At 38.5% G+C, this 12760-nt stretch overlaps 1 protein-coding gene across 3 annotated transcripts in view; it reads right to left on the bottom strand.

Moving 5' to 3' along the window:
* The window catches only part of LOC134793531 (cystinosin homolog), a 48935-nt gene that overhangs the window by 34518 nt on the left and 1657 nt on the right, over positions 1-12760 (bottom strand). Inside the window, exon 2 of one of the 3 annotated variants that reach the window (XM_063765134.1) lies at positions 9473-9555. The gene's annotated coding sequence lies outside the window, so the exon portion shown is untranslated. Of the gene's footprint in view, positions 1-3712; positions 3864-9472; positions 9556-12760 lie in introns of those variants that run through there. The other 2 variants (XM_063765133.1, XM_063765135.1) reach the window with 2 other exon arrangements.

Raw genomic sequence — 12760 nt, 5'->3', positions numbered from 1 at the left:
GGGTGAAGTCATTTCTCACCTTCTGTACATGGATGATCTCAAATTATTTGCACCAAATAGCCAAGACTTGGTGGATCTACTGAAAACTACCGAAGTCTTCAGTAATGCCATCAACATGGAGTTTGGTGTCGATAAATGTGCGGTTATGCATGTACAGCGGGGGAAAGTTGTAAATTCAACAAATTTACAACTTTCTGAGACAATGTCTTTCAGATCCATCTCTGAATCAGAAACCTATAAATACCTTGGCATGTCACAGTCGTTGGGTATTGAGGAAGAAGGTATTAGACGGTCGGTGAAGGAGCGCTTTTTCAGTCGGCTCACAAAAGTCCTTAACAGTCTTTTGTCAGGAGGCAACAAAGTGCGCGCCTTCAACGCCTGGGTAATGCCCCTACTCACATACTCCTTTGGCATACTAAGGTGGACTCAGACCGAGCTGGACGCCCTGGATCGGAGGGTCCGGTCACTGCTTACCACACATCGCATGCTACACCCACGCTCGTCAGTTATGAGATTGTACATCCCACGGAAGTGTGGAGGCCGAGGCTTCCTAAACGCCAAGGATCTCCACAACCGCGAGGTGTACAATCTCAGGAATTATTTCCTTAGCAACGAGTGTGGGATGCATCGTGATGTGGTGGCAGTAGACAGGAACCTCACGCCGCTCTCCTTGGCAAACGAGAACTGGCGCAAACCTGTGGTACTAAGTACTGCGGATCGCAAGGCGGCATGGGAGAGTAAGGTGCTACACGGGCGGTTCTACAAGGCCCTCACGGGACCCGATGTGGACCTGCTCGCGTCGGTGAACTGGTTACGATTCGGGGACCTCTTCGGAGAAACCGAGGGTTTTGCCTGTGCAATTGCGGACGAAGTGATGATGACGAACAACTATCGGAAATATATCCTGAAGGACGGTACGGTCGACATTTGTCGGGCATGCCGCCGTCCCGGAGAGTCACTCAGGCATATTATCTCCGGTTGTTCTCATCTTGCTAACGGCGAGTACTTGCACAGACATAACCTCGTAGCCAGAATTATTCACCAGCAGCTTGCCCTCCTATACGGCCTTGTGGACCGCGAAGTGCCGTACTACAAGTACTCACCTGCGCCAGTTCTCGAAAATGGTCGTGCCACGCTCTATTGGGATCGATCTATCATCACTGACAGGACTATTGTAGCCAATAAGCCTGACATCGTGCTGATAGATCGATCGCAGCGCCGGACCGTGCTCGTCGACGTCACCATCCCCCATGATGAGAATCTCGTGAAGGCCGAGAAGGACAAGTCCAGCAAGTACCTAGACTTAGCCCACGAGATAACCGCTATGTGGGATGTTGACTCGACGATCATTGTTCCTATAGTCGTGTCAGCGAACGGTCTCATAGCGAAGAGTCTCGACCAACACCTAGAGAGACTCTCGCTGGGTGGTTGGATCAAGGGTCAGATGCAGAAGGCGGTAATTTTGGACACGGCGCGTATAGTACGTCGATTCCTCACTCTGCGGCCCTGACCACCGGCAGCTTGGACCCTGCCCCGCTGCCGGCGGCACCCTAGGTTAGGTTTTTTATAATGTGTTTATATATTTTTGTTATGTTTTGTAAGTGTTTTTATATTTTACTTTTATACTCACATTGTAAAACCCTAACCTAAGACCCTAATTGAATAAAGAGAATAATAATAATATAGCCTTTATTTCTCTTTTTAAATACATATTTACATTAAAAAGATATTTAATTATACTTGTTTTATTTTTATTGAGGTGCCCAGTGTCGGGCAAAGGCCTCCTCCAGCTCCTTCCAGAGTGTCCTGTCCTTAGCTTTGCGGGTCCAAGCATGTTCAGCCACTTTGACAATATCATCGACCCACCTTTGCTTCGGGCGGTGAGCTGCTCGCTTGTTTTCAAGTGGGTGCCAATGTAAAATCTTCTCACTCCATCTATTGTCGGTTGTTCTTACTATATGGCCCGCCCATCTCCATTTTAGCCTACATGCAAGTTCGGCAGCATCTGTTACTTTTGTTATTTTTCTAATATCACAGTTTCTTTTTCTGTCACGTTTTTTAATATTAAGCATACTTCTCTCTGTTGCTCTCTGGAAAACATTTATCTTTTGTATGATGTCTTTGGTAAGTGTCCAAGTTTGGCATCCATATAGTAATGTTGGGAGTACTATTGAGTCCATGGCTTTCCTTTTAAGGTGTATGGGGAGTTTTGACTTAAATATTGTTTTTAAGGACCAGTACTTGCTCCATGCTAGTTTTATCCTTCGGTCAACTTCATTTGACTAATACATGCTTGTAAGTAAATAGTTATACTTGGGCTGCTTAGGTTGCTCTCCCTCCGCGCGTCCAATTTCGTAAGTGGTCTCTAGGGGTAGGACAGACAAGACAACGTGGATAGTGGTGTGCTCTGATTCGGTTTTGAGTCACCTTGAGATTTTGATGGCCGTGAGGATGGTGGTGTGGTATAAAGTTAATATAAATCAGCAAACCATGGTCATCCTCAGATAGCCATCACGTTTGATACGTTGACACTATTGGGCGCACTAACAATTTGCCTTCACCATTTGCAAACGTGAAAACGTTTGTAAAAAAGTAGAACGCTCATCCATTTTACTATAGGTATGTGACATAGTATATACAAGGGGGAAATATAAAATGCTACGTTGTGTAATGATATGTTACAGCGATTTCCTACAGGATATCCTTTAACATGGAAAGTTTCTAGACTAGTTTCATAGACTAAGTAATATGAGTAATAAACTAACGACAGACCGTAACCAAAAGATATCAGTAACGAAACTCGAGCGCAATGTCTTGACTTACACTTGATTTCTTAATATATGTCATATAGAGTTGCAGTCTATAAGATTACCCACATTCATACTATTGTTAGTATGCTATTGATATTTGATATACATATGTATTACCTATCTTTATCAGCGTAAATAAATAACCATATCTAGAACTGATAATCACGAAATTTGTTATGGCAGTAGTCAATATTCTCGTCGCAAAATTTTAATACTTTTTTCATACTTCTTTTTAGATGGGGGGAGAGGGTCGCGGTTTGTTGACTGCACCACATGTCCTTTGTCTATCAAATCTGCTTTCTCTTGAGCTTAAACACGACGAGGAATAAATACATTTAGGTAGCTACCTCCCAAGTGCATCATCAGATCGGCTCAGTGCGAAAATATTGGACCAAAATCGAAACTACTACGGAAAGTGCTTCAACTTACAAGATTAAATCAAAGTTCGTAAACAGACCATGAATATAAATGTACAGACTGAAGCTAAGTAAAAGCGTGTCAAAGAACATCTGCATATAGAATTGCGGTTGGAAATCATTTTATTATAGAAATATTAAAATGCTAAAGGATTTAAATACCGTGCAGTAATAAATTAACTAAGTTCTTGAATTATATTAATTTACTTAAATAGTACCTAGTGAAGATGTAACTTAGGTAAGTCTTTTGCTTATTGTCACGAAATCATAGAAGCGCCCTACTCATAAATTATGCGATCGATTTATATATTATAAAATTGATCAGGTATAGCACTTTTTATAACCATGGTACATCTTGTTTGCAAAATGCTTGTTTTCAATTTGAACACTATCAAATTATTAAATTCTTCGCACACTGTAAATGGTATTAGATTTACTTTTACCTTTTAGTTCTAACAAAACAAGAAAATACTTAAACATATTTACTCACTTAATTCAAAAAAATCACTAACACAACTCAATCCAACTTGATTAAATATGCAACTGAACGAAGCGATTTAAAAATCGAACGATTTTTTTACCGCGCCGCGTGCGTCTACGGCTACGTCGCTCCGTCGAATGATAACAGTCAGCCACAACGGTGTATATCTGTTTGATTTCAGGTAACGTGCGCTGGTCTACCAACTTATCGTAGGCAAATACAATTCGACCCTTACGACATCGGCAGAATGACTATTATTGACTAATCCGACAACACAGTGATACTGGTAAATCTGTTTCAAGCGGTATGTTAGACAATCAACAATGAGTAACATATAGATAGGTAATGTCATTCGGTTAAATGATCTTATCTTTTCCGTAGCAATTCATTATGTTTGATTTAATCAATAAGTTTCGACGTAACGATTTGATAAAATATCAGAATCTGTAACAGAATGCATTTGGTAAAGTTCGTATTTCTATTGTTTTTGGAACAGCAAGCAGTAAGATCAATACAGACAGAGGCCAGTGAAAACATCTTCGCGGGCTTAGTAGTGTTCAGAAAGACCAATAAATTTTAGGGTAGTATTATTTTGATGGTATTGTTCCGGTATGAATCGGTATCAATAGCGCCCTAATAATGAAATTCACGTGACACAGGAAACATACATTTTTGAAAGTAGTTTTAAGTTTTGTGGCAATTTTTTTTGTAAAATTATGATAGTAAAAATCTTAATAATACTGACGCAATAACCTCACCACTTTACTTCAACTGCCTTAATTTGGATAATTGTTCCGATATTTTTTCCCTTTGCGGTGACAATTACAGGTTAAGCGACTACTGCTTATAATAATTGTAACGGGACAATTGAGACAATGATGTCATTATGGCAGAATGACTTGGCATATTGCGTGCCTAAACTCTAAGATAAAAACATGGCGTTGACGTCACATTTTCTAGAGTTAATACAGGCTTCATTCTGAATATATAAACTGAATGATACAGCAGTTTTTCTAGATTTCATACGTTGTGAAATAGGCAGCAAATTGTTTGGTATGGAGAAAATTAATTCCATTATGGGTGCATATTTAAATACATATAAGTCAAAATATATTGGGTTAGGTCACGTTAGGTGGCTTTTGGCACTCGCCGACCGCTGCCGCGGTCCCGCGGTACCTAAAGAGAATTAAATCACTACGTTGCAGTACCTACACTAGCTCCTATCGTGCGTGTTTTGGTCAAAGTTAAACCTAACACACGCTCGTCCTCGCTTCAGTCGTCGTTGCACTTAACTTTTTGGTTTTGTTTACGAACAATTATTACTACTTACTTTAAAATTTCAGAATTTTCAGAACATTGAACATTTCAAAATGTAACTTCTTCAAAGCTCCTTGTCGCCCTCCTAGCCTAGTCGACACCGGCAGTGACGCAGTGATCCTACTTGCGAAGGAGGTCCCAGGTTCAAAACATGGTAAGGGCATTTATTTGTTTATTTAAAGCCCTCAAGTTAGATGTGACGACGGGCGAAGCGAGGAGCATATGTTAGGTTAGTTCAACTGTGAATGAAAAAAGGTTTGCTTACATACATAAAATAAGAAGGCGAAGCATCAAAGAAGAATGACGATATGATGAAATAGCGCGTGATTGAGAACAAAAAATGTTTGTTGTATGAACATACATTGGTAATTTCGTGAAATATTTTTGTGATTAAAAGCCAACGGGAGTGGTCATTTCTCCATACAAACGTACTCCTCGTTTTCCTCCGTGGTTTTTGAAGCTAGAGCAATGATTTTTTCAACACAGATTAATATTGTCAATATCTGTGTCGGACCGTTTTGCTTTTTATGATATTTTTGTTTTTTAAGGCGCTAGAGCCCTTCAAAAATGGCCAAAATGGCCTAATTGACAATGAGAGGCGTGGCATTCAAAACTGATATCAATTAGCCAAAAAAGCAAAACGGTCCGACACAGATAATTTCATAATCATTTAGATTTCCAAATTTGGTTACGATTGGTTAAGTTTTGGAGGAGGAAACAGAGGAGTACGAAACCTCGATTTTTGAGATTTTTACGCAGGATTTTTCGCCTTGTCCTTATCGCACTACTTTTAGGTGCCGCTTCCGTTAGCGAGACGGGTATATTTACCTAAAATATTTAAAACACAGCTCCTGTTTCGTCTTAACAAAATTCCCGACTGATCTAACTTAAGTTTATACAAAACGAAGCTAACGAATATATATAAGTATTAAACACGTCAAAAGTCATATAGCCACATGACCTGTAGAGCGTAGGCCAAGCCAAAGAAATAGACAAGCTTACAAAGATTTATTTATTAATTGATTTACCTTAACTGCAAAAAAGTAAACTTAATGTACAAAAGGCATGCTAATATTTCATGAGGCGTTTTCTGCCTTTAAAATTAATTCGATAAAAAAACGATACCGTACCTTCGATTACGTCATTCTAGCAAAGAAGAAGGGTAATATTTATTACACTGTCGCGGTTGAAAAGCCAGAAAATTCTAGCTATAAATAACTGGCAATATGTGGAAATAAAAAGGTAACGGAAAGTAGAAAATTATACACAAAGACATCAATCTTCGGACAACTGCGAAATGTCTCATACATCATTTACTAGGTATACAAGTAGATTGATATGCAGAACTTACGTTGAAACGGAACGGGGAAGTTGGTTAGTAATTGACTAGGTAAGTACATAATTTACAAAATAGATACATCGTACATTATATGTTGGTAATATGCACATTTCGAAGCTGCTGCGATGCACAAGAATATATTTAATATAAAAAGTCTCAAACTTTCACTCCATAATTTTTATCGGACGGATGGTAACTATTAGTAGTTCTACCTATTCATTTGCAACCTTTTAATGACTAAGTATGAATAACATGAATGGCGTTTCGTATTTAAAAACCTCATTTCGACAAATCATCATGAGTCTTATTCAATTCAGTTTTCTAGAATAGGTACAATGACTGAAACCCGGTGCCACCTTGTCATCAGACACAGACGTCACGGTCCGTGTCACACGGATGAAAACCATTTAACAACCGTGATATTGCAGTACTTCAAGCAGTTCAAACACATCGCTTATTTACCAGTAAACTTTAACCCGAAATGAAATTTATGAACAACAATGTAACAGCTGTAGCTATGTTATGATAACATTTTCCAATGTCGCACGAGCGTGTTTTCTTTGAATTGAACCGGTTCGTCTATCGCATTCATTTAGACTTTAGAGGTTAGGTTCAGAATACAAACTTAGCTTAGAGGGACGAGACGAGGATTCACGCTTGTCAATCCTTATTTTCAATGAATTACATGATGCTTATCTATCGTAGGGAACCCTAACTTCGTTAGTTTTGCTGCCAACTCTAATTTTCAATCAACTGCAACATCGAAAAGGGGGTAAACTACCAGCATTGAAGCGACAAAGATTTTCGAACTCGTAATTCGCGGGTTCTCCGTATAAGTAAATGCGATCTCGAGACCCATCACAATCTAAATATGTACATATATATATATATATATATATATGTGTTTAACTATAGGGCATAAATTAAAATATGTCACTAAATTTTAATTTTAAATTTCTTTTAAACGTCCATCTGATCTATGTCTTAAATTGTTTGTAATTTAACTGGTTTGGTTTAACGTAAATAAATGTATTTTCTTTCTTCTTTCTTTCTAAATATTCCGAAGACGCTGGTGGTTCGACTCAAGCCCGTAGCTTTGGTCATTTATTCTTTCGTAGAAAATAGACAAATAAAATGATTAAATTAGGGTGCCAATATGTGATGACGTTAATTTGCCTAGACTAGAGGGTACCTTTGGTTATTGAAAAGCACATACTGGCTTCGGCGCATTTGTCACGATCACGTCATCGGCGCGTGCGCAACTGAAAGAAAGTGCACCGTGCATCATTTGCACTAATAGTAAGTATGTATGTTTAACTAACAGCTCCTTGTAACTGTACCAATAAATCATGTTAATTAGTTATTGTAGTGAATTATAAAAGACTATGTAAAATGATTTAAGTATTTAGCCACCAACCTGACTTACAAGAGCAAATAAGTGTCGTTATACTTTCGGTGGCTAAGAAACTCTTAGAGTAAGTCTTAAGAGTTTTGACGAGTCCAATAGGTAATACTTTGGGGGCGTAGCGTAAAGACCATTCGGCAACAAATGCATTTTTGCGTTAAATTATTTGACAAAAGCCTAGCTGATTGCTTATGAATTAATGAATATCACATAAATGAAGGGTTGTAAACTTATAACGATAAGGAATGCGGATTCCAAACCGAACATCGTAGGTTTTAATTTTAACCCTAGACCCCAGTTTGGCCGGCTCATGCCAATGAGAGTAATGAGTTTCTGCAACGTATATGCTGTTTGCCAGTTGCTCTTCGGTGGAGGAAAACCAAACCATTAAATAATACCAAACTGGACTACTCCCAATAAAGCCTATTTATTACTCTGTGGGTTTTCTATGTTCTATTTAGGTAGTTGTAGGAGTGACGTCATGTCCGATTGTGATGTGACTGTATGTTATGAATTTAAATTTGTTCAAATGTTAGTCACTATTCATTGTTGTCCTGTATTATGTAGCATTAAGTGTAAAAGTGTTTACAATGACATCAACTTCTGTTACTTTTTGTTGAAAACAAGAGATTGTTGAACCGATTATTCAATAATATTTTATCTGTTGATCTAATTAGTTTTTTTGAAAACGAATGTACGAAGTCTAACTTGACTTCGATGCAGTACGTATTAGTAGTTTATCAGCTAGTTTTAGACCTTGTCCACCTGATGAAGGGATCAGGCAAAAGCCCATTCCACACGGGGTAAATTTTTCGCCAATCTGACTGAATTGTCCGATCAAATCACGCCGTGCGGACGCAAACGCCAATTTGGCTCGCCGATTATGACCGATATTACCGATAAAATGGAGGTGCACTAATATACGATAACAGATTAGGTATGTTTATCGTGTTTTTTTAAATGCGTCAGTGATCAAAAACAAAAGATTGAAACATTTGGCCCAACTAGCTGTACCTACTTCTCGAGGTGAATATATCAGAATTCATGAAAAAAAGCCAGAAGACTGAATAAACGTCGAAATTTTCTTTGGAGAGCCAATTATTTTTTAGAACGCCTTTTAGTTTGGCCTACTCGCACATCTCGACGAGCATGGCCAAGATTTGCCAAAACGACCAATATACATTCGCGAACTAGTTATACCTAATAAAATAAGCATTTATTAGTGATATTACGTACAATCACCCCGAGAATAAATACTTCGAGATCATTGCTCCATACAAATGGGTGTCAAGGGCAGCGATAGCGTCTGATAATATATCATCTTTATCAATTGAGGCTGCTTTTCGTGCCGTGTGTAGTGCCATTATAAAAACGGGGTCAAATGGCACTACTCAATGATTACTTTTATAATTTTAAAAACGTTCCCAAGATAGTGCAATACTATATTCGCAATTTATCGTATCACGCTTATAAGCAATGTGTATCGAAATTACACAATAATATTTTGCATGATGAATGACAAAACAAATAAAAACTGATGTGAAATGAACTTCTTAGACTGGCGCTACAAAAGCGTTTCATACAATTTTACGCTAAGTATTCTTCGTGTAAGATTATCGCAGATACTTGCAAAATTGCATGGATACATTATGAATGTTCACGGTATCCGGTTCGAAGGACCAAAATGTTTCGAAAATAACTTACCATATACGAGTATTTAGTCAGCCGTTCCCATTGCTGACGCTGCTCTGTGCTCGGTGTGTCGATGTTCGCCGATCATGGCTTATCTGTAAAAATAATAGAAAATGAATGGATATGCGGGCAGTTTGCTTATAATTTACATGTGTATGTAGCAGAAAGTTGTACTAAGTAACGCAGGATTTGAATTTAAGACAGCTATTTAGAAAGCAACGTTACTTCAGCATACTCTATGGAGGGTTAACACTTTCGGTGCCGGACGCCCCGTTTCCAGTACTAAATGAACACAAATACGTGTTCTTGGCAGTGAATGTGTTAAGGGTTAAACTGTTCAACTGATTGGATAGCTAGGCTAAGATCGAATGCTAGCTCCCATCGTTATATTCACCTGCTATCTTACATTTTTACTTTTGATTTGTAAATAGCAACACCCTTTGACCTAATAGCGCTCTTATAAAGTCACTGATCTCAATAATCCTATATCAGCACTGACCAATGGCAAACAGGAAGGAGTTATCCCATTAGCGTATAGATTAGAGTTCGGTATAGCAATTGGACAATTGTACCGCTATTTCACCAATCGGCACCAATGCATGCGACAGTATCGTGCGATAAGGGGATATTACGCAAAACAGTCAAAGAGTTTCAATCTAAAAATAAAGAGACATCGATTACATAGAAATCGTAACGTAGCGTAGTATATACTATGAGTAAGAAGTATGTACCTTTCTTAGATTTTTCTTCTACAGCGGCCTTACCACGTGTCTCATTAATACATTTAGGTATAAAAATCTGGTAGTCTATTTCGCACGCCAGATTACATTAAATTAGATACAATTACCGCCGCGCAGTCGTGCTGAAGCCGCTGAATTTATAATAAGAGTTTAAATTAGCCTGTAATAGCTAACCTCAAAGCTACGTCCAAATGCCATGCAAGGGAAGTCGCTTTCCCAATTGAGTTACTTGAAAATATACTTAAAACAACGAGTTGCTTATACCTTTAAATACGTTTAAACATAACAGTGTACATAACCACTCCTAACATAGAAAGTTTAAGTTAGAGCTGGCGGGACTTAGATCTTTCGCGTCTTGGGGGAAAACGCTGAAACTATTAAATTGCACTTTATACAATAGCGCTCTCAGCGTTCGTGCTCAGGCCCACAAGGAGATTTTCTTAATCTTATCTATACGGGACTCTAGTACGCTAAGTCAAATACATAGGCATACATTGTCACTGCCAAGTTGGTAATAATGAACATTAATCATTAATGATTAATGAACTCTATAGGTCCCGCACAAGTCGCACAACATTATACCTACCATACTTTTTTACCTATGTGTGTAATTCCGCGGCCGTTTGAATCGTTATTATGTACAGTCGACGTCAAAGATATGTTTACATTCTTCGCCTTAATACAAAGGAGTAAGGGGCAAAAGTGTAAACATATCTTTGACGTCGACTGTACCTATATAAGACAAAGAAAGCGTCGTAGAAAACATTAAAATGCAGTCTGGTATCGGTATCGGTAGCCGCTTGAAAAACCGAGACCAAATAAATAATAATTAGGTATGTAAGCATGTTACATGGTAGGTAATTTGTATTCTTAAACGCAGTGAGTACCTATAACCTACATAGAAAACAATGAACAGGTTAATCTATGGTTGACATTCAGTTTATTGCAACTGATTTATAATGGTGTAACAGGAATAAGTAATTAACAGCACAAATCAGGTTTAAATTTCTAAAAGAAATAGTTTCACATTTTCTTGTAAGAAAAAAAGGGCTGGTTTACTTGAATTGCTTTATACCATTTTTATCCAAAATAACCTACTAGTCTCAGGGACTATAGTAGTTTAATCCGGACTAATACTATTGGCTCTGTGAGCTGTAGACCTCGCAAGCGCTGCGCTATTTTAAGGCCAGTGCACAACTTGCAACGACTGCGTGTGCGTAGACGTGCACGTGGCGCATGCGCTAAAATGTTGGAGCCGTGCACGCACAAGTCATGCTGCAAGCGTTGTGCCTTCTCATAAGGTTCTGTTCTGTGTATTGCACGTCTACACATGCATACGCCTGTGCACTCTGCACAGGCGTAACAAAAAAACCATATACTTAATTAATTATTCCCGAGTTCGAATCCTGGTAAGGGCATTTATTAGTGTGTTTATAGATGTTTTCTATGTATATAAAGTATTTATATATAATTGTATATTATATATATCGTCGTCTAGTACCCATAACACAAGCCTTATTGAGCTTAACGTGGGACTAAATTGATCTGTGTAAAATTATCCTATCATATTTATTTATTTATTTAATTATCGAGCCTGCTCAAAATTTTACGAGAATCTATCGAGGAGAACAGCTGGACATACAAATACCACAAGTACCCCAAGCTGCAACGGAGACGCTTTGCGCTCAATAAATGCGAAAGTCGCTTACTGTCTGTTAACATCTTCATGCTTAAACCACTGAAATGATTAAGATGAAAGGACCATGATTGGGCGACTTTGTATGGTGCCTGGACCCAACGCCAACAGAAATGAGAGTAAGGTCATTAGATAAGTATTTCTATGTACTTCATTTTGTTCTATGGGCAGCAAGCGGAATTCCATTGCAGAACCGAGATATTGGTATTTTAGCCAAAATGTCGTCACCCTTATTACCTAGGCAATAGAGTCCAAGTAAGTAAATTAATTGCTGCAGGGTAGATGTTCGCGCACCGCCGGGCATACACACTGAATGATTTGCCGCGCTCGCCCGGCGGTGGACTCTATTGCCTAGGTAATAAGGGTGACGCCATTTTGACGAAAATACCAATATCTCAGTTCTGCAATGGAATTCCGTTTGGTGCCCATAGAACGAAATGAAGTACAGATAAGTACCTATCTAATGACCTAACTTTCAACTCTGTTGCCATTTTGACGCATAGTCCTTTGGTATGCCGAAAATTCTACTCACAAGAAATGAAATAAGTAGGACACTTTTTAACACAGTAATCATCCCTTAAAGAGAATAAGGAGGGGGGGGGGGGGGGTTGTTTACTACGGAAGTGGGATATGGATTATGGAAGTTCTCATTCTACGCAGACAAAGTTGTGGGTAGACACTATTACTGATATAGTTTCATACATATAATACAAGTTATTGAATATCAAGCATTGGCTGTTTGGCTCATAAATATTGTAGACATGTAATGATCCAATAGAAAGTTAAACTGATACTACTAGCTTTACACAAAGTTGAAACTTAAGTGAAAATACTGGTCAGACAGGTGTGACACTCCAGTGAAAT

The sequence above is a fragment of the Cydia splendana genome, chromosome 9 (genome assembly GCF_910591565.1).
Source record: "Cydia splendana chromosome 9, ilCydSple1.2, whole genome shotgun sequence".
In the NCBI taxonomy this organism is placed as follows: Eukaryota; Metazoa; Arthropoda; class Insecta; order Lepidoptera; family Tortricidae; genus Cydia; species Cydia splendana.
Note: the sequence above shows the minus strand (reverse complement) of the source record. Positions and strands in the feature narration are given on the sequence as shown.